At 43.7% G+C, this 23,674-nt stretch overlaps 1 protein-coding gene across 1 annotated transcript in view; it reads left to right on the forward strand.

The window, feature by feature from the left end:
• The window catches only part of ACTR8 (actin related protein 8), a 151,704-nt gene that overhangs the window by 110,689 nt on the left and 17,341 nt on the right, over positions 1 to 23,674 (forward strand). The window lies entirely within an intron of this gene.

The following is a 23,674-nucleotide window of genomic DNA, read 5'->3' on the forward strand; positions in this document are numbered from 1 at the left end:
GTTTGTCCTATGTGGACTTTGTGTGCCAAGGCAATTAGTTTGGATCTCCGTGTTACAAGAGGGACAAATCTCTCACCCCTGACAATGATATTATCTGAATTTACAGATAATTCTTTCACTACTTTGGAATATGATCTAACAGCATCAGAATATGTACTCTCTCTTTTGATTCCTTCTTTAATCATCCTTGTTAGAGCTTTATGTTCTTGATCCTTGTCTAAGGATTCCATCCACTCCTGTTTAGGAACTGCACTGTGCACATCTGTTAAGACCTCATCCACACTCGCCATGACCTCCTCAGTAGCTACTTTGCCTCCTTCACACATTTTGTCAGGTAATCTGGATAAACAATCGGCTACTTTATTCTTACAGCCATGCAAATATTCCACTGTGAAATCACATTCCTGGAATTTGACAGCTAATCTGGCCAGACGAGCTGACACATTCTTAAATCCATTAGGTGCATGCACCTTTAGCAAAGGCTTGTGATCAGTCCTGAGAACTACTCTAGAATCCCATATGAAAGTGCGGAAATGAGAAGTCGCCAACACAGCCTCCAATGCCTTCCGCTCAATGTCTGAATAATTCCTTTTGGTGTTTGTCAGAGAGCGGAACGCAAAAGCTACCATTCTCTCTATTCCACCATGTAGCTGCGAAAGAACGGCACCCAATCCGACTGCACTTGCGTCTACAGTTTGCACCGTCTTCAAGTTACATTGAAATGGGGCTAAAATCTTGGCATTGGAGATCTCTTCCTTAATGCTAGAGTAAGCTTCTTCTTGAGCTGTTCCCCACTCCAACTACCTTCCTTTCCTGAGTAACACCGTCAACGGTTCAGATTTTGTGGCAAAGCCCCTCACAAATTTGGCATAATATTCTACCATTCCCATAAATGAGCACAGCATGTCTTTATCATTGGGTGTTTGTGCATTGACAAGGGCACTCTCAAGATTTGGCTTTGGTCTCACTTCTTCACTGGAAATTCGGTACCCAAAGTACTCGACCTCACTCACCAGAAACATGCACTTCTCTTTCTGCAACGTGAGCCTAGCTTCTAACAGTTTACTGAGTCTGTACGTAATGTGTATTTGTGAGTGTCAATGCTATCTCCAAAAATTAGAATGTCATCCTGAACAAATATGACATTTCTTACATCAGCCTACACTTTTGAAATAAGTATCTGAAACACACTAGCTGCGAATGACAAACCGAAGGGCAATCTATTATATTGGAAGACACCTTCGCCTGTGACAAACGAAGTTAAATGCTTCGAATCAGAATGTAGCATTACCAGGTGGTAAGCACTTTTGAGATCAAGTTTGAAAAAATTCTTTCCCCCATCCAGTAGAAAGACTAGATCTGTGATGTTGGGAAGAGTGAAACAGTCTATGACCACATTCTGGTTCAAGCTGCAGAGGTCAACACAAAATCTCAAGGACCCATCAGCTTTTTTTGTGATAACTACAGGGGATAACCATTGAGTCGCCTCAACAGGTTCAATGACTCCTTCACAAACCATTTGGTCACTGATCTTTTTGACCTCTTCCCTCATGGTGATGGGTATTTTCTTAGAGCTACGTCTCACAGGAATAGCATCTTTTTTTAAGATTCACTTGTGGGTGTAATCTTTGGCCACCCCTAACTTGTTACTGAACACTGGCGCAAATTGTTCTGGTGCCTTGTTAACATCACCCTCATTCACAACCATAACCAGTTCATTTCTCTCATGCATTTCTCCGATTCTTCTACAACTTAAGTGATTTTTGTGGCTTCCTTTAATGTGGGATCAGCTTCTGCCCACAGACGCTCTTGCATTTTCTTGTTACTGCATTTGACAATTAATTGGTCTCTTAAGAGTTACTCTGTCATGGGACCAAATTTACATTTCATGGTCAATTCTTTTAATCTTGCCACAAACTCATCTCCAGATTCACCTGGCCTCTGTGGTTGAGTATAGAATTTGTGACGTTGCATAACAAAGTTCAAAGTTTTACCAAAATGTTTGTGAATATGCAATTTGGCCTCCTTATACACATCTTCCATCACATCTCCGTTGTCTTCGTATACTTGAGGCAAAAAATTTAAAAATATGTTGTTGTTCTGTGCCAAGACATCCTATTAACAAAGCTTTTTTCCTAATCAGCGAAAAATTAGACCCTCCTAGTGCAACACTATATTTTTCAAATGTCTCTATTTAATCTTCCTATTCAATGGGTGGATCACCTTGTAACATTATAAATGATGGGGGTGCCACCCCAGCTTGATTGACACTCATCATGAATTTTGTCCAAAGTGTGAGAGCAAAGAGAAGCAAAACACTGAATTCACTGCTTAATAGCAAACTTTACACTTCTCACTCACACTAATCTTTAGTTAAGAATACTTATTCTGTTCCAGAGTAATGTGTAAATACAAGTGGTGGCCACATGATATCAGTGTTCACAGTAAATTTGTTACCTACCAGACTCAAACTCTATAGTTTCGTCGAGTGAGAGAGAAGAAACGTATGGCAGTAGAGCGAAGGGCTGGTGGGTTGAGGCAAAATAAGCAAAAGAAACATATGGCAGCACAACGAAGGTGAGGTGAGGCAAAATAAGCTTTAATAATAGTAATGATGAGCGCAGGAGGCACACAATCAGGATCTGTTTTCCACTTTGTTGTTAGCGGTATACTAGAAGGAGCCATTCGCGAACGAAGGCAGACAGCACGAGGGCGGGACGCTTGAGTGAGAGAAGCGCGAGCCCAAAGAATACGCTGGCCACAGAAAGGAGGCACTAGAGCAGATAGCGTGAGCAGGATGCACGTGAGACGGGACGTTTGGTTTGAGTGCTGGCAACCAAAAAGAAAGTCTAATCTGAGAATGAGCAAGGCCGCACATAAATAAAATTAAGTAGCAAAATATGCGCATACAATGCTACAGCACCAGTCACAGCGGTGAAGGAATCGAAGGCAGAGCACAGGGTTCCTTTCCTCGGGCTCCAGTTTGCAGGAACAGATGACTGGCTCAATGGTGTCTGGCATATCCCATCCTGTCGCCAAAATGTGGTAAAGCAAAACCAAATGTGGTAGCCGGGTACATTCAAGAACAACGCTGAATCAGGAACAGTGCATCTTCATCTTTATTGGAGGAAAGGAACCCTGTGCCTCAGGAACCAGACACCAACAGTCTTCACAAACTCCAACTGATGTAGAACCCCAGTATGTCATCAACCCCACATTCCACTACAGACCTGACACAAAAGGAGAAGGGTGAAGAAAGACTAATACGCAATATATCAGTTCTTCTGCGAGGGAGATAATCAGCTGGGTATCGTCGGCGTAGGAGACTGTTAAGTCCATGGTTTCTGACAATGGCTGCAAGCGGGGCCATGTAGATGTTGAAGAGGGTGGGGCTTAGGGAGGATCCATGAGGTACTCCGCAGCTGATCTCTTTGGGCTCCGATTTGAACATTGGAAGTCTGACTCGGAGTTTGGCTGATGAGGAATGAGCAGATCCATTCTAGGGGTTTGTCGCGGATGCCGGAGTCATGGAGTCTTGCGCAGAGGGTGTATTGGGAGATGGTGTCGATAGCGGCTGAGCAGTCCTGGAGGATGACGTCTTCTTTCTTGCCTGGGTTGAGGAGGGTGCGGATGTCATCTGTAATGGCGAGGAGAGCAGTCTCAGTGCTGTGGTTTGCTTCTGAAGCCCAATTGGGAGAGGTGCAGAATGTTGTTTGTTTCTATGAACTTGGAGAGTTGGACCTTGATGCTTTCTCTATGACTTTGGCTGAGAAGGAGAACAGAGAGATGGATCTGTAGTTCTTGAGGTCAGTTGGGTCGGCAGAAGGTTTCTTCAGCAGGAGGTTAATCTCTGCGTGCTCCCATTTTTCTGGGAAATAGCCTGAGCAATAGTTAATGTCAACACAAAAACAGTTGGCAATAAGTATAACGGAAAAATAAAAAATACTACTACACAAGCAGTATTATGTCATCACATACCAAATTAAACAGACCATCACCAGATGGACGTCACCTTTGAACATCCTGTCTAAAGTAGAATACTGTCTTGCTTGCCAGTTACAGAAACACTGCTCACTCCCTACGAGGCATGCATGAGAAAGTATGCTGATTGTGAGTACCTCTATGGCTTCTACCCTTGTACGATAACAAATTAGTGACTGTCTTCTAGCAACCTCTCTTTAAAAATGTACAATCATTCAGTGATTTATAATCAGTGCACATTACTTTGAACTCTTATGGGTATCTTTGGGCGATTGTGCCAGCACTTGTTTTTTCTCTGTTTCGTTCTCGTTCACAATGGGCAGTTTATATTTGATGCTGATTTTCCTTGTTAACAATTGAATTTGTATCTAATAGGGCAAGTCTACATGCATCTATGAAATGACTTAGTTGTTTTCACATATACATTGAGTAGTTTTGATCACTAATAAATGGCCAGCTTGAAATCCTTGATGGGATGACTGTACTATTAAACATTGATTTCATATTCTACATCATAGATCATCTGGATATTTTGGTAGTCGTGTTTGAACGGTTTTGCTGTTGATAGCCCCTATCACTTTTTGGGAACTATGAATTATTCACACTATCACATGTGCGATTCCATTTGCTAATTACTTGAAGTTTTATCATCTCTCTGATCTTATGGCTGTTTCATGTGCTCTTCTTACCTCAATCAGAATAGTGGCAGATTTTTGTGGATGAGTTGCTAAGCCATTTTGTCCCGATGATGACATCATCCATTTACTAACATTGGTTGAAACGTTGACAATTATAAGAAACTAAACTGATTCTAAGAAATTCATTTGGATTTTCCTTAACTCAAAATGTATTACAATCAGTTCTTTGCATACGTTCACTAAAGTGCCACTTTCTGTATGCTATTAAGTGTTTCACCTTCAATCGCTTGTCTGCAGAATCACCTGCACTACTGTTCACAATTCACCATCATACATAGTATTATTTATGATTTTATGTGGTGGTTTACAAAAACGTTTGTGTGTTACTGTTGATTACTTTAAGAAAAGAGTTATTACTTGGGGAAGAAGAGACTTCTTCCCTAGTAAAAAGTCTGAAAATCCTGTCAGGTGAAACACACTGTTTCTATAAATAAACCTGGACACAATCCCTGGAAGCTGGTAGCTATAGCACAGAGCAGATAGGCTTAACTCATAGTAAAGGTTTGGAGTTCCAAAATAATTAAACTCAAAACACTTACTCTTCCTTTACCATTTTCTAAATATTAAGTAAAATGGCTCACAAATTATTCAAATCCAATACAAAGGAGACAGAGATCTAGATGTTTACATTGTTTAAGTTATGGAGGGTAAAGAAACAGCATAGTGCTATGGGTAAGGGTGACCGGCACCTAGACACAAACTGAGGCTGACCACAATGCACCATGGGCCAGCTAAGTCTAGTGGGTCGACCTAGTGAAAGATTTTATCTTTTGACTTATTCTTTTGTATGAAAGTAGAATCTAACAGCAAGGTAACATTGAAGGCTGTATCTGACAAAGCCTTCTCGAAGATGTTTAGCCATTGGAATTCGTTTTTGGCAGGAAAATTCTTATTTTGCACATGTTGAAGTCCTATCGCCTGCGAGATACTCATCACGATTTCGCTTAATTAGAAGTTCTTAATTGGAACGTAGTCTCTTTTTGGAGTTCAGAAACCTCCAGCAGGACAAGTCTGGAAGACATAGCTGGGCATGGTGCACTGAAGCCGAACACCATAGACGCAAGAGCCCACAGATGTCTTCTTTTGGGCAGAAAGACACTCTGGACCAGCCTAAATTTCTTGACCCTGAAGTCACGCCTTGGGGGTTTAGTCCTGGTCCAATGGATGTCTTACATTTTCCAAGACCCATCCTTTCTTCTTTTGGGGCAGTACCTCTTGCTCACTTCTAGGGCTCCCACGACCTCGGGGACACCAAGTAGTCAAGAGCCACCCCAGCAGAGGCTTCCAGTTCGTCTAAATGCCACTGGTCAACTGGGCACTTCAAGAAATGCCCCCTTCAGCTTTTGCTGGGCATGCAGTCCCACAGGAGATCAGCCAACTGACAATTGGACTCCACTTCTAAGTCCTGGGTACAAGTTTGATCAGGTCCTGCCCTTCAGGTCTCCACAGAGGTCACAGCCTGCATTATTCTTCCTCTTCTGTTCTTCCGCAGGGCCAGATATGTTCTCTGGAGCAGAGGGTGAAGATCTACGTTTGTGTAGTACACTAGCCAGTGGGTAGGCTGACTCCTGAAGAATCTCTGACTCATGGGTAAAAAATTCTCATTGGTATACAGACGAGTGAGATTTATATTGCCCGAGACCTTTAGATTTCTGACCGTGACAAGGAGTTATTTTGTCCCATGGACAACCAGACATGAAATGAGCAGGATCCCAGCTGTACCGCTTTTGTGTTTACTCTTGCAGCCAGTCACACTGTATGGAAGGGCTCCTGGGTTTGTTAAATTTTATCTGTGGTAAGCTGATGCACTTCACTTTCAAAACCATAAATTATTAACTTTCTGGTGTCAATTATTTTGAACTGCCAGAACACAGCTGATTGAGGCCCATTACACCCCACCTCTACACCCCCTCTTCCTGCTAGCATAGCGCTTTTAGCTAGAATGCTTAGAGATCAGGCTTCATTCTGGTTTATAGCAAATCAAGTAGCACATGAGATTAAAAGTTTATTTAAATAGAACAATGCAAGATTGTTACAACACAAACATTTAAAAGCTTACGATCTGCTACTGGGACACCACAGCATCATTCTTCTTACCCAGTGAAAGCATGCTACACATTCTGTAGTGATATTTTGTGTATTACACTGAAAGAATTAAGAGGCTTTACCCGAGACTTAAGAAAAGATATCAAGTGGCTTGTAGCCGGATGTATGACGTTACAACGCATACTTTTACAACGCATACCTTTACAACGCATTTTTTACAATGCAACATCCATTACAACGCATTCCATTACAAGGCATGTGTAGTAAAGAGGAACACCGTTGTGGGTAGATAGGATCTTTATTCACTGGTTAAACCTACGATGCCGTCAGCCTGTCAACAAGGAACCCAGCTGCTATGTCAACATTCCATAGCGGGCGCCGGGCTGTCAGGCGGACTATACCAATGTCTGGGTAGAGGTAGGGGGAAACATTGGAAGGTGGGTGAACCGAACATTACAAGTTACAACACATCATCCTCCCTAAGGAAAAATAAGACAATAAGGGGAAGAGAGGGGAGAGAAATAACAACCCTCCAGTATGGGGTGGGAGCGGGAGGCTACCTCCCCTTTGTCCTGACTCCTGGTCTTTCGCAGAAAACCCTCCGTGACTCTTTGGGCTCTCCTGCTGCATACTATCTCATTAGGTATTGTTTGTGCCAATGAGGGGAGATCCTAGGTCTATCACTCTTCCTGTCTAGTCTGATGCCTCCACTGATGTCTCCACCCTCCATCCTTCTCGTGTCTGACCTAGATTCTTCCCCCCCTGCGGGAACCACCCGATCATGGCTCCATAATCTACCATCTTCCATGACCACTGTGTTCTTATTTTGCCTTTTGATGGTATTGGGAGCATAAAACTTGTCACCCCCTTTTCTCAGTCTCTTCGGCTTCCTTACGTAGACTTTTTGTCCTCGTTGGAATCCTCTCTCCTTAACTCCCCACTTCTGGTCGTACCATTCCTTGTATTTCTGTTGATTGGCTTCAATCCTCCTCTTGATCTCTTTAGGGTCAGTCTCCTCTATTTGTTTTCTTCCCATCCAACTGGGAGTCAGCTTAGTGCCAGCTTTCCTCCCCCTCAGTAACTCGAAAGGCGTGCAACCTGTAGTAGACTTTGGCGTGGTGTGGTATGCCCACAGCATGTCTCTTATGGCTTCCTCGATGTTCTCCCCAGCTTGATTGGCCAACTGTATGCACTCTTTCAACATGCGGTTTACTCTCTCCACTTTGCCATTGGCTTTGGGGCAATACAGGGGTGTGCGGATATGGACTATGGAACAATCCTTGAGAAACTCCTTCATCTCTTCTGAGATCAGCTGCACCCCATTGTCTGTCACCAGCGTTAAAGGCATTCCTTCTCTCGAAAACACCTCTTTCAGGAACTCAATGATCGCCTTTGTGTTCACGTTGTGGACAATCTTGCAGGTTACCCAGCTTGAGTAGTAGTCCACCAGGACCAGTAGGTACCAGTCTTGGGGCCCTTTGCCATGGATGGTTCCAGCTATGTCGAAGCCTAACTTGTCCCACGGAACCTCGGGAACTTCCACTGGTGACAAAGGTGCTCGCCTCGTGATTTTCGATTTGTCACTCAAACTGCATGCGTAGCAGTCGCGCACCTTGTCCTCCATCTCACTGTCCATTGTTGGAAACCAGTAGTCTGTACGTAGTCTAGCTTTGCTCAAACTACGACCTAAGTGTCCTTCGTGCGCAAGTTCCACTATTTGGCTTCTCAAAGCTTCTGGCGGGACTAGTTTCCCGGACTTGAGAATGAAATCTCCTTCTATTGATAGATCTTCCCTCACGTTCCAGTACGGTTGGATCTCTGTCTCCAGGTCCTTGCACTTCTTTGGCCATCCCGTGAGTATATGTCTCTTCACCTTCTTCAGTACTTCATCTTGTTCCATCTGGGTTACCCATGCATTCTTTTCCACCGCAGCTAAACGTAACTCCAGAATTGAGCCCTTCATCAACTCTTTGTCCTCCTCTCCTCCTGCTGGTGCCCTCGATAGGAAATCTGCAACCTTATTCTGTTGCCCTGGAATGTAGGATACTCTGAAGTTGTAGGCTTGCAGACCCACAGCCCATTTAGCTATGCGGGGCGTCATGCTTTCCATGTCCTTCTTTGTGAAAAGCGAGACCAGTGGTTTATGGTCGGTCTGTACTTCAAATGGAATTCCCCAGATGAAAAACTTGTAGTGACAGATGGCCCAATAGACCGCTAGAGCTTCTTTCTCTATGGTCGAATAGTTGTTCTCAGATGAAGTGAGGGTTCTTGATGCAAAAGCCACGACATTGACCTTGCTCCCCTCTCTTTGCGCCAACGTCGCTCCGATTCCTCTGTTGCTTGCATCAGTTGAGATGACTGTTGCACCATTCGGGTCAAACTTCCCGATAAACGGGGCTTCAATGATTGCCTTCTTTATGCACTTCATGGACATCTCTTGTTCTTTTCCCCAAGCAAAGACACTGTCTTTTCTGATTAAGTCTCTTAGCGGTTGTGACACCATTGCAAAATCCTTGATGAACTTAGCCATGTATTCAGCAAGCCCTAAGAACGATAGTATGTCCTCTTTGCTCTTGGGAGTGGGGGCGTCTCTCACTGCTCTGACCAAGTCGAGCTTAGGCTTGATACCTTCTTCAGATAAGGTGTGTCCTAGATAGTCCACCGAACACACTCCTAACTTGCATTTGGAGGGTTTGGTGGTGAATCCTACCTCTTTCAACTTCTCCAACACCTTCTTTGCCATCTCGTTGTGTTCTCCTTCGCAACCACCGAAGATCAGAATGTCGTCTTGGAAGCAGATAGTGTTCCTGCAGTCTTTTAACACATGTTGCATGACTCTTTGGAAGGCCGCAGCCGCTGACGCCAAACCAAACGGCATTCGCTGAAACTTGAAATTTCCAAAAGGGGTGGTGAATGCCGTTAGTATTTGTGACTCTGGATGAAGCTTGATTTGGTAATAGGCAGAGGACAGATCCAGCACACTAAAATACCTGGCCCCCCTGATCGTGCTTAACATTTCCCCTATCCTGGGAAGAGGAAATCTGTCCACCAGAATATTCGCATTTAGATCCCTCAGGTCCACACAGAGTCTTATGCTGTTCCCTCCATCTTTTGCCGTGATCACGATCGGGGCCAACCAAGCTGAACTCTCAATTTCTGTGATGACTCCCTGACGGACCAACCTCTGAAGTTCCTGCTGGAGGGGCTCTCTCATGCGCAATGGTATGGATCTGGTCTTGTGCACTACGGGTACTGCTCCCTCCTTTAGGATGATCTTGTGCATATAGTTCTTAAATACTCCCAACCTGTCACTGAATACCTCCTTAAACTCCTCGGTGAGGTCCCCTGCTATGCCTACCGGGTCAATTAACAACACCTGCTCTTTATTGTTCGGATCCAGTTTCATACCCAACTCCTTCTGGTGTTTCCAGCCCAATAGAGTCGAGCCACTAGTGGATACATACACTTTTCCCACAGTGTGTCTATCTTTAAAAGAGATTCTCATGGTCACCATGCCCTCTAGCGGGATTTTTCCTTTGTTGTACCCCTTGGGACAGATGTCAGCTTGCACCATTTTGACAGGATGGTTTGCAAATTTATCCTCAAACACATTTTTATCAACCAAAGTGTAAGGGGAACATGAGTCAGCATACATACTAAACTTCACCCCATCAAGTAAAACATCACATTTTGGATAAATGTCCTCATTATTTTCATCCTCTTCCCCCACTTGGAAAATATAAGATTTTTCCCTTTCCTCATCCTGGGGGAACTCCTCTATAACATGCACTGCTTTACTGGGAGCTTTGCATACCTTGGAAAAGTGCCCCCATCTGTTACACTTTCTACATTGCACGTTTCTTGCTGGGCACTTCCAGTTATTGGCCAAATGATTGGGACTTCCACATTTAAAACACACCATAGTACTGGGCTTACTGCGATTCATCTCTTTACTCTTGTCCCCTACTTTACAAACAGTTTCTCCCTCTGTGCAAGACTTGTTTTCTGTCCTCTCCTTGTTTGTCCCCTCCTGTGATTTCATCTCTCTCATACATCGCGTGGTGTGTTCTAAGCCCTTAGCTATGTTTATGGCTTCCTCTAGGTTGGGGTTCTTGGTAAGTAATTCCTCTTGAGTTTTGGTGTCGTTGGTGCATCTCACAAGTTGGTCTCTAATTAACGAGTCTGTAAGTTGCCCAAATTCACATGTGGCTGAAAAACCTCTCAACACTGCAATATAAGCGCTCACTTTCTCCTCCCTCTTCTGCACCCTCTTAAAAAACTTATGCCTTTCCATCACCACATTTATTTTCTCCTTGAAGTGAGACTCCAACTCCCTTAATGTGCTTTCATAGACATTGACACCCTCCTCCACTTCCTCTTGATCATCTTCCACAAACCTCCCTGTTATATCTTCATAGATTTTCCTCCCATGTGTGCCTAAATTGTGGAGTAGTATATGTTGTTTACGATTATTTGTGTAATTGCTACCTCCTATGGCTATTAGATATGATTTGAATATGCCTACCCACCTTCTCCAGGGAATGATGGGTTCCCCTAACTCATTGAGAAAAGGTGGAGGCTGACTCATTCCTGCGCCTGCCATTGCCATAAAATTACTTTAAAATTCCTGTCAGATTTCTTTTTCCACTTCCAAAATGAAAAAGGTGAAATGCTGGAAATGAGGATGAATACTAAGAATAGAGCTTCTTCCTTGTATCCACTAGTTCACCCACATTGTCCCCCAAACAGCCACACAAATTCCTACATTAAACGTGAATACAGCAAAAACTTGTTGTTTTGTAAGTCCCCTTTCTTCAGCCACTGATTTAAGTCCTTGATCCAATTGAAATGCGAGCCTCCTCCCCAAACTGGCGGGAACTTCCTGTGGAGAGGTTTTTCCCCTGAAGAAATCCCTGTCAGGACGGAGCTGCCTGAAGAAAGGATATGCTGCTCTGGAGAATGTGTGCTGCTGGTTCCAACTCTCCTACACCCTGTTCAAAGTTCAACTTCGTGAATCATTGGGATGCCATTTCCACTGAGGTTAAGCGAAAAGTGGGTCAGACTGTCCTCGATCCCTCCGTGTGGAAGCCTGCCAGTAAGCGCGCTTGCCTCGCGCCTAAGCTTTATCGGGGTGCCGTTTCTCCTCAACGAACGCAAATGGAAAGCTCTGTGCTCTGAGGGAGATTAGGGGCGCTGCGCGTGTGCAAAGTTTGTAAACGGGTCCGCTAACTGCCCCTTTGGTGATTCCGAATGTTTTCACAATCCGTCACACATTTCTTTTAAACTGCTCCCCCCGACATCACTCTGCAACAGGACGCCCCCTGTGCCCGACACGACACACGATCAAGCCTCCCTGCGCACTGAACCCTGGAGCCTGAGTGCAGCTCCCCACACGATTACTCTTCACACACGAGTCAAACAGTGCTCACAGTGCCCGACTTGGCACCCGAGTGAATTGCCTTCCACACAGGATTATTCTCTAATTCAGCCTCTACGATAGGCTCGCTGGCGCCTAGCTCGAATCCGACTAACACTAGTCACGATATTTTCTTACTTGTTCCCTTTCACACGGGTCCGTCCACAGCAGTAACTCACTCCTTCTTTTGCTGTTCACCACGGACTCCGTTAAATTTTCTGTTGACAGGCAATTATATCACTCCAGGGGGACGGCATCCACTGTCCCTGGCACAGTCTCCTCACCTCGTCGCCATGAATTGTAGTAAAGAGGAACACCGTTGTGGGTAGATAGGATCTTTATTCACTGGTTAAACCTACGATGCCGTCAGCCTGTCAACAAGGAACCCAGCTGCTATGTCAACATTCCATAGCGGGCGCCGGGCTGTCAGGCGGACTATACCAATGTCTGGGTAGAGGTAGGGGGAAACATTGGAAGGTGGGTGAACCGAACATTACAAGTTACAACAGCATGCCATTACAACGAATTTTTAAAAACTACCTTTACAACGCATTCCATTACAACGCATACTACCTTTACAAAGCATACCATTACAACGCATAACATTACATTGCATGTATGGTAAGTATTGGATAGTGTAGGGGTAAAAATTACTATTCTAACTCCAGGGGGGTGCAACAGTAGGGTAAGTGTTGGATAGTGTAGGGGTAAAAATTACTATTCTAACTCCAGGGGGTGCAACAGTAGGGTAAGTGTTGGAAAGTGTAAGGGTACTATGCGTTGTAATGTTATGCGTTGTAATGGTATGCGTTGTAATGGTATGTGTTGTAGTGGTATGCGTTGTAGTGTCATGCGTTGTAGTGTCATGCGTTGTAATGGTTGCGTTGTAATGGCATGCGATGTAATGGATGTTGCGTTGTAAATGTTTCGTTGTAATGGTAGTGCGTTGTAAAAGTTGCGTTGTAAAGGTTGTTTCCCCTTGTTGCCTGTTACGTTCACACATTACACTGTCCTTTCATTGCTATCAGGTCGTTTATGTTTTTCCTGAGAACAAAGCAGTTTTTACACCGTCTGTTTTCTTTTAGTGCAAGGCGTTCCGATCAGGCAGGGTTGTATCTTGCAAAATCTGCCATGACTGATATTTAAATGCATATTTTTTGTGAGATGCATCTTGTTAAATTGTAACCTGTAAATCCTTAATAGAGTACACAGGCTCTTATACTTTGGTAGCGTACTCGCAGGCAATGGTGTTTGATTTACATGATTGTTTCCTCTCTGTTTAGAATGCATGTTTCTTCTGTATAGTGTTGCCAACTGTTCTTAGAGAATACTATTTCCAGTCTTTGATTTTAATTTAAAGCCTAGTGTATTCTGAGAATTGTAGTCTTCAATCTTAAATTCTTTAGATAATACACAATATCGTATCCCCAGTGATATGGGACAGAACTGTTTTCTGTATGCATTTGAGTGGTCCCTATTAGGATGAAAACGTGACGCCAACTTGTCTGCAGCCAATCGCTGCTACACTCAACTGGGACAGCAGCTTTATAGAGACGCTGCTGGGACAGAGCAGGAAGCACTTCTATAACTGCCATTTGTTGACAGCACAGGCAAACAATCATGAGAAACCAGGTGTGTACGTCTCCCTAGAGAGAGTCTCTCAAGGGAGCGTGGTCTCTACTGTATATCTTTGTGTTTCGGTGTCTGCAGGGGGTATGTGTTGTATTTACACTTTACTAAGGTTGTGTCTTTCACTTTAATTGCTATGTTCTATTTGGATTCCTTGTTGTGATGGTGTTCCATGTCTGTGTATTCTGGTGTCAGTTACCTGCTAGCCTTTATGGGAACACCATCTACTCTCTGTAGCTTACAATAAATATTAATGATTCAATAATAAATAATTGCTGGCAGTCTTCTTCCCCTACAACAGTATGCTTGCCGAGTGTTTGTTCAGGGTGAGTGTCTCTGCAGAGTGAATAAGCATGCCTGCATGGTGTGTGAAATTCTCTGGAGGATGTGTGTACTGTGTGTTATTGTGTATGCTGCTTTTCATGAGGTATTGTGTCTTCACAAGGTGGACATGCAAAGGTTTGGGTGGAGTTGGAAAGGGGCCTTTTGCTCTGATGTTGACCGGGTTATGATCTCCAATTCAAAATCAGCTGTTCAATCTGGATTCTTTTGTGTATGGCCCTTTCCAGCACTCTGCTATATTTTCCGTCCGGCCGTCCCTTCGTCGAGCCCGTTGGGATTTTGTGCTGCAAAATTAAGTACCTCTGGGCCTAGACCCATACAACCTATCAAATATTAACACTGAAATGTCGCCGAAGTCTAATGGTGCGGTGTAACGTAGTATGACTCATAGATTTTAACTAACTGATCCCATAAAAAATTCTTACTTTGCTGAAAATATACATGCATATATGCCCCATTTAATGCACAGCGCAGATGAGATACCTAGAGTGTGGCAGAAGAACTTGGAAAAATAGTCACTAAAACATAAAGAGAGTCTCTTGCAGAGTATCAGTAGTAGTATCCCCTGGGTGTACCAATATTGGTCTAATATCTGGCAACGGTCCTGAGGAAGGTGGTGTCATCCATTCTCTAAGCCACCGAAACACGCGTCGACCAATGCTGTTCAGATCCTGCTATATGCAGTTGCTTTAATTGGTCGCGGAGATTAAAACAACTGTCTGTCTCCCACTCTCCAGATATATGCATTAATTAATGTGGTATGAGTGTATTTGAGGTGGTGTAATGCATGTGAGATAGTGTGTATGAATGTCCTTTTCTTGTTTCTTTACTCCAAGTTAATGATGCAAAGAGGTTTGCATATGAAAATGTCATGTTATTCCTATGCAACACTGTTTGCAGATGTTTAACATACTGATTTTATATTTACAGAAGAAATAACAAATATTTTTGGTAAAACAATTTTTTTTATTAAATAGTGTGAATATTTATAAATATGGTCATGTTTTTGGATTTTGTTGCTGTTTAGTTCTATTTCAGCCCATGTTGAATTTATTTTCAGTTTGATAAAAGAAATATAGGTCACGAGGGAGTCTCTTCAGATTGTATTGTTGTTTTCCCCTCTTCTCCCTGACCTTAAAATAATTTGCTTAGAGGGGGTCCCTTTATCTTGTGTACCTTTCCAGCACTCATCCATGCACGTGGGAGGCAGATAGCCAACAGTAACAAGAAGAATGTAGATTAATTAGAAAGAGGACAACACAAGGAGACAAAGCTAGGACACGAGCACTCGAGAACAAAATAGGAAGCAGAAAATATAAAGAATAATATTGACTAAAACTAAGATTACCGGAGGGAAATTAGGCACAGAATTTTTTGTTTTAGACTATTTAAAAAATGGTTGTTCTATGGTTACGACTATGAAAATGTAGAGATTAGGCTGTCTCTACAGCCTAACATCAAGAAACTTGGTACGAGATAGTGTGCTGTGTGAGAATCTTACTAGCATATCACAACAAGCATTAGGAATACATTAGGGCTCGGGTTTGTTTGAGTTTCATATAATGGCATTGTAAATGGTAATGTGTTTTAGCCATGTTTTTTGGAGTGCACTGACAGCTGTTGATGATTGTGCCAATTGAAAGAGTGGCTGGTGCACTGTCAGCTGTTGTGTGTGTGTGTTTAGTGAAAGTTGCACTGACCTTGTTTGTTGTGTGCGTGGGTGTTTAGCGGCACTGATGCATGGTCGTGTTTGTTTTTGGTGAAAGCGTACATTGATGGTTGTTGGTGTTTGTGCCTGGTGAAAGCATTCATTGACGGCTGGGGGTGTGTTGTTGTGTGTGTAGTTTTCTGCACTCTCAATCTGCACTCTCAAACTGCACTCTCAAACTGCACTCTCAAACTGCACTCTCAAACTGCACTCTCAATCTGCACTCTCAATCTGCACTCTCAATCTGCACTCTCAATCTGCACTCTCAATCTGCACTCTCAATCTGCACTCTGAAACTGCACTCTGAAACTGCACTCTGAAACTGCACTCTGAAACTGCACTCTGAAACTGCACTCTGAAACTGCACTCTGAAACTGCACTCTGAAACTGCACTCTGAAACTGCACTCTGAAACTGCACTCTGAAACTGCACTCTGAAACTGCACTCTCAAACTGCACTCTCAAACTGCACTCTCAATCTGCACACTCAATCTGCACACTCAATCTGCACTCTCAATCTGCACTCTGAAACTGCACTCTGAAACTGCACTCTGAAACTGCACTCTGAAACTGCACTCTGAAACTGCACTCTGAAACTGCACTCTGAAACTGCACTCTGAAACTGCACTCTGAAACTGCACTCTGAAACTGCACTCTGAAACTGCACTCTGAAACTGCACTCTGAATCTGCACTCTGAATCTGCACTCTGAATCTGCACTCTGAATCTGCACTCTGAATCTGCACTCTGCACTCTCACTCTGCACTCTCACTCTCAATCTGCACTCTCACTCTGCACTCTCAATCTGCACTCTCAATCTGCACTCTGCACTCTCAACCTGCACTCTGCACTCTCAATCTGCACTCTGCACTCTCAATCTGCACTCTGCACTCTCAATCTGCACTCTGCACTCTCAATCTGCACTCTGCACTCTCAATCTGCACTCTGCACTCTCAATCTGCACTCTCAATCTGCACTCTGCACTCTGCACTCTCAAACTGCACTCTCAATCTGCACTCTCAATCTGCACTCTCAATCTGCACTCTCAAACTGCACTCTCAAACTGCTCAATCTGCACTCTCAAACTGCACTCTCAATCTGCACTCTCAATCTGCACTCTCAATCTGCACTCTCAAACTGCACTCTCAAACTGCACTCTCAATCTGCACTCTCAATCTGCACTCTCAATCTGCACTCTCAAACTGCACTCTCAAACTGCACTCTCAAACTGCACTCTCAAACTGCACTCTCAATCTGCACTCTCAATCTGCACTCTCAATCTGCACTCTCAATCTGTACTCTGCACTCTCAATCTGCACTCTCAATCTGCACTCTGCACTCTCAATCTGCACTCTGCACTCTGCAATCTGCACTCTCAATCTGCACTCTGCACTCTCAATCTGCACTCTGCACTCTCAATCTGCACTCTCAATCTGCAATCTGCACTCTCAATCTGCAATCTGCACTCTCAATCTGCAATCTGCACTCTCAAACTGCAATCTGCACTCTCAAACTGCACTCTGCACTCTGCAATCTGCACTCTCAATCTGCACTCTCAATCTGCAATCTGCACTCTCAATCTGCAATCTGCACTCTCAATCTGCAATCTGCACTCTCAATCTGCAATCTGCACTCTCAATCTGCACTCTGAATCTGCACTCTGAATCTGCACTCTGAATCTGCACTCTGAATCTGCACTCTGCATCTGCACTCTGAATCTGCACTCTCAAACTGCACTCTGAATCTGCACTCTGCACTCTCAAACTGCACTCTGCACTCTCAATGTGCACTCTGCACTCTCAATGTGCACTCTGCACTCTCAATCTGCACTCTGCACTCTCAATCTGCACTCTGCACTCTCAATCTGCACTCTCAATCTGCACTCTGCACTCTCAATCTGCACTCTGCACTCTCAATCTGCACTCTGCACTCTCAATCTGCACTCTGCACTCTCAATCTGCACTCTCAATCTGCACTCTGCACTCTCAAACTTCACTCTCAAACTGCACTCTCAAACTGCACTCTCAAACTGCTCAATCTGCACTCTCAAACTGCACTCTCAAACTGCACTCTGCACTCTCAATCTGCACTCTCAATCTGCACTCTCAATCTTCACTCTCAATCTGCACTCTCAAACTGCACTCTCAAACTGCTCAATCTGCACTCTCAATCTGCACTCTCAATCTGCACTCTCAATCTGCACTCTCAAACTGCACTCTCAAACTGCACTCTCAAACTGCACTCTCAAACTGCACTCTCAAACTGCACTCTCAAACTGCACTCTCAAACTGCACTCTGAATCTGCACTCTGAATCTGCACTCTGAATGTTGAAGACGTGGTTACGCGAGGGTGGTGCTACTTTTCTGTTTGTCCCGAGAGTCCCTGCCTATATCTGTGCCTCGGGGTCCCTTTTTCTCTGGCATTGTTTGTTGAATCTTGTTCAGTAATGTGGCACACGGCCCAAACTAGCATACCAGTGCAAACGGGGAACTAACCCCTCGCTGGTAATCTGGGGCCCAGTCCTGCACTTTAGGCGTTTTATCTGTTACAAAAGATGTATTTGCAATAGTGCTAACATTTAACGCAGTGCTGTTGGGTCGTCTTTAAGCTCTGGTGTCGCCAGCAATCACTCTAACATTCCCTGTCCCAATTCCTTGACGGTCTATTATAATAGCGCGGTTATTCACGTCTGTCAATCTATAACGCTAAACTCTGATCCCCACCGTAGCAAAGGCAGCAAAATCATACGTGTGCGCCCCTGCCCCCACCCACCCCTGCATAAGCTGCACTCCGCTCCGAGACATAACAGCAAATAATTGTTGTGTTCTGCTTACATATTTGGAAAAGGGCTTTCTGACAATAAGGTTCTCCAGTTAAGAGGGGTGAAGAGTCACACCTGCTATCATTAAATGTTGTGCTTCAAAAAGCATGTACACAAATGCGGGCCTACCAAAGGAATGCCGACGCGGTAACCAACACTGCGCAGCTGTTAGAACGAGGGCTTCATTATTCCGCCTAATGAGTAACGCTATCCCCCTGAAAACGGCTCCCAAAAATCCGTTCGTTATGCCCCTCGTGAAGCGCATCGAAGCCCGCCGGCTCTTCCCAGGCTCCCTCCATGTGAGCCCAGCCCTCGCCTGCCTTCAGTGCGCGATTCTTTACTGCAAACAGTATTTACCTGCTGTGCCACTTAACTTTCAAGGAGCGGTTACAAGGAAAATACTCATCAATTCCCTCTTCGTGGGGCTGTAATTTCAGCATTGCCCCTTCCCTCGGCTCGAGTGCAAATATATTAGTCACACCAGCCCGCTCGACGGTGGGCGCGCAGGGACATTCCATGCCTGCGGGTGCTAAAACATTCAGCACTTCAAAGTCTAAAGTTGGGGGCGATTTATTGGAACAGTGATGGTAAAACATTTACCTGCTTACACCCCCTGGGCAGTAAGATTTATTCTGCTTTAATTATATGGGAAACATTAAGACCAACGCTTGTGGCGGTGTGTTCTACGGACTACAGCGCCTCGTTTTTTGCCTCTTAAGCCTGACGTGAACGTAGTCACTGGCCAGCAAAACTAGAAACAGGGGGGAACAAGGCTTTATTGAAGTCTCAGGGTACTTTGCCAGGAGGCGGAGGGCTGCAAACAGCCTTATGCAGTGACTGGCCTTGAAGCTACAGGAAACTTTTCGCTTTTTCACTTTTTTTTTTTTAAAGGTTTTACACTTTGCTTTGATGCGGACGCTTTCTTACACTGTGGCATGGAGTCATCCTGCTCAGCTCTCGGCCTCGCGCGCGCGCCACTGCAGGCATATGTTTTTAATTATCTCCGCCGTGATGGCGAGATAATTGAAGATATATGACCTTCTGCTCTTAAGACCATGCCTTTCATGTCTGCCCTACACGGAAAGAAAACACAGGAAAAGCACGAACGCCGCCATTCACAGCAGACTGGTGAACGCGCCCACAACATCTGCATTACATTATCGCGGCACCCTGACAGCTCCTAATTGAAATTAATGGACTGCTGTGCGCGTAACCGCACAGAAAATGCCAAACTAGCGAGCGAAAATTACATATAGCCTATCGTGTCAAGGCTACTAAAAAGACAGCACAGCGAAGACGAATCACTATGCAGATGCCATAAAAAAAGCTCGCGCACTAAGGAATGTTTCTTTCCCGAGCCCTAAAGAAACCTTTTTTTTTTCTTTAACAATAGGAGCTCGGAGCTCCGCCCCACTTCGTGGTGACGTAGGCCGAGCCCTAAAAAGGAGACAAAGCAGAATTCTGATATAGATCTTAAAGTTGTAGGCTACCGTGTGACTGAAATACCACCTGGAATGTGCATGTTGCAGTATCACATCTGTAATCTGCATTTTACCAGTTCCAATTCTTTACATGTTTTAGTAGGTTAAGAAACCACTCCACAGATACCCATTTAGCATGCAGGTCTCCAGTTTTAATTCCGGTCAGAAAACTGTGGATCCCTGCTCCTACTGCAGAGATAAATGCTCTGATACCCCTTGGAGTCTGATTTGGGCTATGTAAGTCTACAAATAAATGATCAAAATGTGAATTCCTACATGCCACTGAGCTGTAATTCCAGTATGATGCACAGCTGGTAACTGCACTAATAATAGAGATTTGTGTACTTTATTGGTTACAGGTTTCAATTGCAGTTATAGGTGAGAGGGTTAATGCATCTACCTTAGTGGTCTTTTTAATCTGTATTTTACAGGTACCAAATTGAAATGAAAAAGGTCCTTCTAAGCAGTGCATCAATAGGATGACCTCTGTACCAGCAGGGTCACTGAGTATGCTAAGTGAAAACAAAAATTGTTCTTCTAAAATGCATCAATGCTGCAGATGGACCCACATAAGACTCACCTTCCTATGGACATATCTTTGCAGTAAAAGGAATATGATTGCCTCAGCATAATTATTGTAAAGCATTCATTTTGTTTGGCACTTTCAATGAAACACAATGAACCAGCACCCTGTATGTGCCAGGGCGTGTAATTGAATTAGAGAATAAATGGGCGAGTGGATTTCTTTGCAGTAGATTTCAGTTTCAGTTTGTCCCTTAGACAAGTGCATTTTAAAAACATTTCCAAACCCCTGGTATACCTCCCCTTTTTCAGCACATCTTGTTCATCTGACTGCAAACTAACCTCAGTGCACCATCCCCAGTGAAATCCAACATGACTGAACCTTTCTGCCCTGCGAGAAAACAAGTGGCCCAACCAGTGTTATTGAGTCTATGGTAATGAACAGTCCCCTCCTACTAGCCACACCAAACAGATTCTGGGATCAACTTCCTTTCCACTGTGAATAGAGTCAGAATGACTATGTACCCTGGTATCAAAAGGACACTATTATCCGTGTCTCCCTTATAACGGAACTATTAATGGGCAGGCTTTAAATTCCTAGACCCTCCCAAAAGGTTCTTCCCAAAATAAACTGAACTGCATACCTATGTCATCCTGCTAAAAAGACCATGCCATTGTCTTTGATTTGGGTGCAGTTTCATTCCTCCTAGGGGGGTGAAGTACTGACAGGGATGGCAGCTGAAGGAAGGTTAATACTGAGGTGCCTACTGAAGTTTAAGTCATGAGTAGTATAATTTCTAAAAGTCACTTTGATAGTATTTTTAGAAAAAATAGTGTGGGTTTAAGTTGTTAATGAATATTAGAAACAATGTTTGAATGGGCACTGTAGCTTTTTTCAAGCCATAATTACGAAAATAGCTTTTTATTCTAATGAAGTTTTTCTTAGAAAAAAGCCACAGCACCTATGCGGGGAAAATAATTTTTGATTTCTAGTGTCTGAAGGAAAATGTCAACCTTAAATTCTTACATGTTCCGCTTGTGAGCTGCAAGACCAACTTATGGGTTGCTTACTTCGCATTTAAAAGTAGGTATCTTTCCTATCAAAAGGAGTTATTTTGACAAATGCTGCAGCAGTTAGTCTCCGTATGTAGGTCTAGAGCTGTTTCCTCTGCCAGCCTAATGGATGGCACAATATGTGCTTCAATTCCACAAGTGACATTTAACTTCCATGCCAGAGGTGTTTTTTTGTGTAAGTACACCAGCTGGTGATTTTCCAGTTGTACCATGACTTTAGGTTTAGAGCACATTTACTGAGGTCTTGACAGCAGTGCCCCAGAGCGTAGAGTTTAAAAACTAGCAGCCCCATCTCTCAGGAAATGGGAGTAACAACGCAAAAGAGATCTTTTCAAACAATTATCATTTGATTGAATAAATACATTTAAGAAGCATTTACGCGTCATTTAGGCTCCTGTTCCACTTATGAGCCAATAGTGAGATGTAATCCCACCAGCAAAAACTATGCGTATTTTCTCTTATACAGGCCATTGTTTCTTTTGAAGCATCTGAAACACAGCAAAATGCTGTACAAATATGCCATATACAAATAATCCCCACATAACCCATTAAATTGATTTTGCAAATAGGTATGCGTTTTGTAGGGCGATGGTAGGTTACATCCTTAGAAACACGTGAATCAGCTAAACACTGTAGAGCAAAAAAGATGAGCAATTTTGAAATTGAGGTATGAACTCAAAATGCACTAAAGGAAGATGTCACGTTTTGTCTTAACCTAGATTACATTTCAGTTAGGAACCTACCCAGAGTCTCTCCAGTTTACATGAGCATAGGCCATTATATAAACCAAAATACATGTTTACCCATTTGCTCTTTTAGAGCAGATGGGTAGTTCTAGACAAAGATCAAATTTGAATATTCTCTTATCCACAGTTGGTGTTGAGCATTACAATTCTAATTGCTCCCCAGATAATTGAAAGATTGTGAGTTACTTACAATGAACACACTAAGATGGACTCTGTCCCTTCCCAAAAAGTATCTTTACCTCCTTATCACCTCCTGTTATTTTTTTTTGCTTTCCATCCTTCTTTTTCTTTGGAAGTATGTTTCCTGTCGATAGTTTTTGTGAACATGTATATGAATGTGTTTGCTAGTAAACTTTAGCTGAGAAGTGCAAAGATATGTGGCATTGAATTTGGGCTAATTCTTCTATTGGAAGGAATCCACTAAGTGTGTGCACCACCTCCACTGCCCAGTAACTCTCCAACAGGTTTTGTAGCACTTAACGATAACTCAGAGCATTTTGCTCACTTACTGCCCACTAAATATCTAGGTGCTGGCAACTTTTCTCTTCTACTACTTCGCAACTGGTGAAGATGTCACTTCTGTTCAGTGATGGCCTTGGGAAATGTGGCGTCAATTGGCTGGAGGGCCTATTGGGTGGGCCCACAGCTCTTGGGTCCCCTCATGGTTTCTCCTTCTTAGGCTGGGGCCCTGTTTCAACAGGATTATGTCTCAGTTCTGGGAAAATATTAGGAACTTTTTACCCATGTGGGATATCTGATGGTAGGACAGAGGTGCTGTAGAATTGCCCTATGGGAGTACTCATGGGAGCAGCAATTCTCTCTTGAGAGACGGACTCAACCGCTCCGTTCTTACTCTTGTGTGTGTGTGTGATCAGCCGGTTAAGTCAGACGACAGTGCAACCCAGAAGCATAGTAGAACACATTACTTCATCAGCCCTTGAAGAATCCCTGTATTTTTTGCTTCCTCTGGACCTCTAATTATGTAGTTTATTGGTGCTGTAAATATAAACAACTTAAGCTGTTGTCAAGCACCAACATGCACATTCCAGCCTACCTGTAGAAAAGGTGGGCCCACATTACTTTCTCTTTGAGAAGGGGTTCACTTGCTGTCATAAGTCTCTGTCCACAAAAACTGGTACTTGGATTCCACCTTTGCAACCTCCAAGGGGTGAATCCCCCTGTTCCCATTAAGATTGCCCTTTACTAGCACA

Source organism: Lissotriton helveticus, chromosome 9 (genome assembly GCF_964261635.1).
Source record: "Lissotriton helveticus chromosome 9, aLisHel1.1, whole genome shotgun sequence".
In the NCBI taxonomy this organism is placed as follows: domain Eukaryota; kingdom Metazoa; phylum Chordata; class Amphibia; order Caudata; family Salamandridae; genus Lissotriton; species Lissotriton helveticus.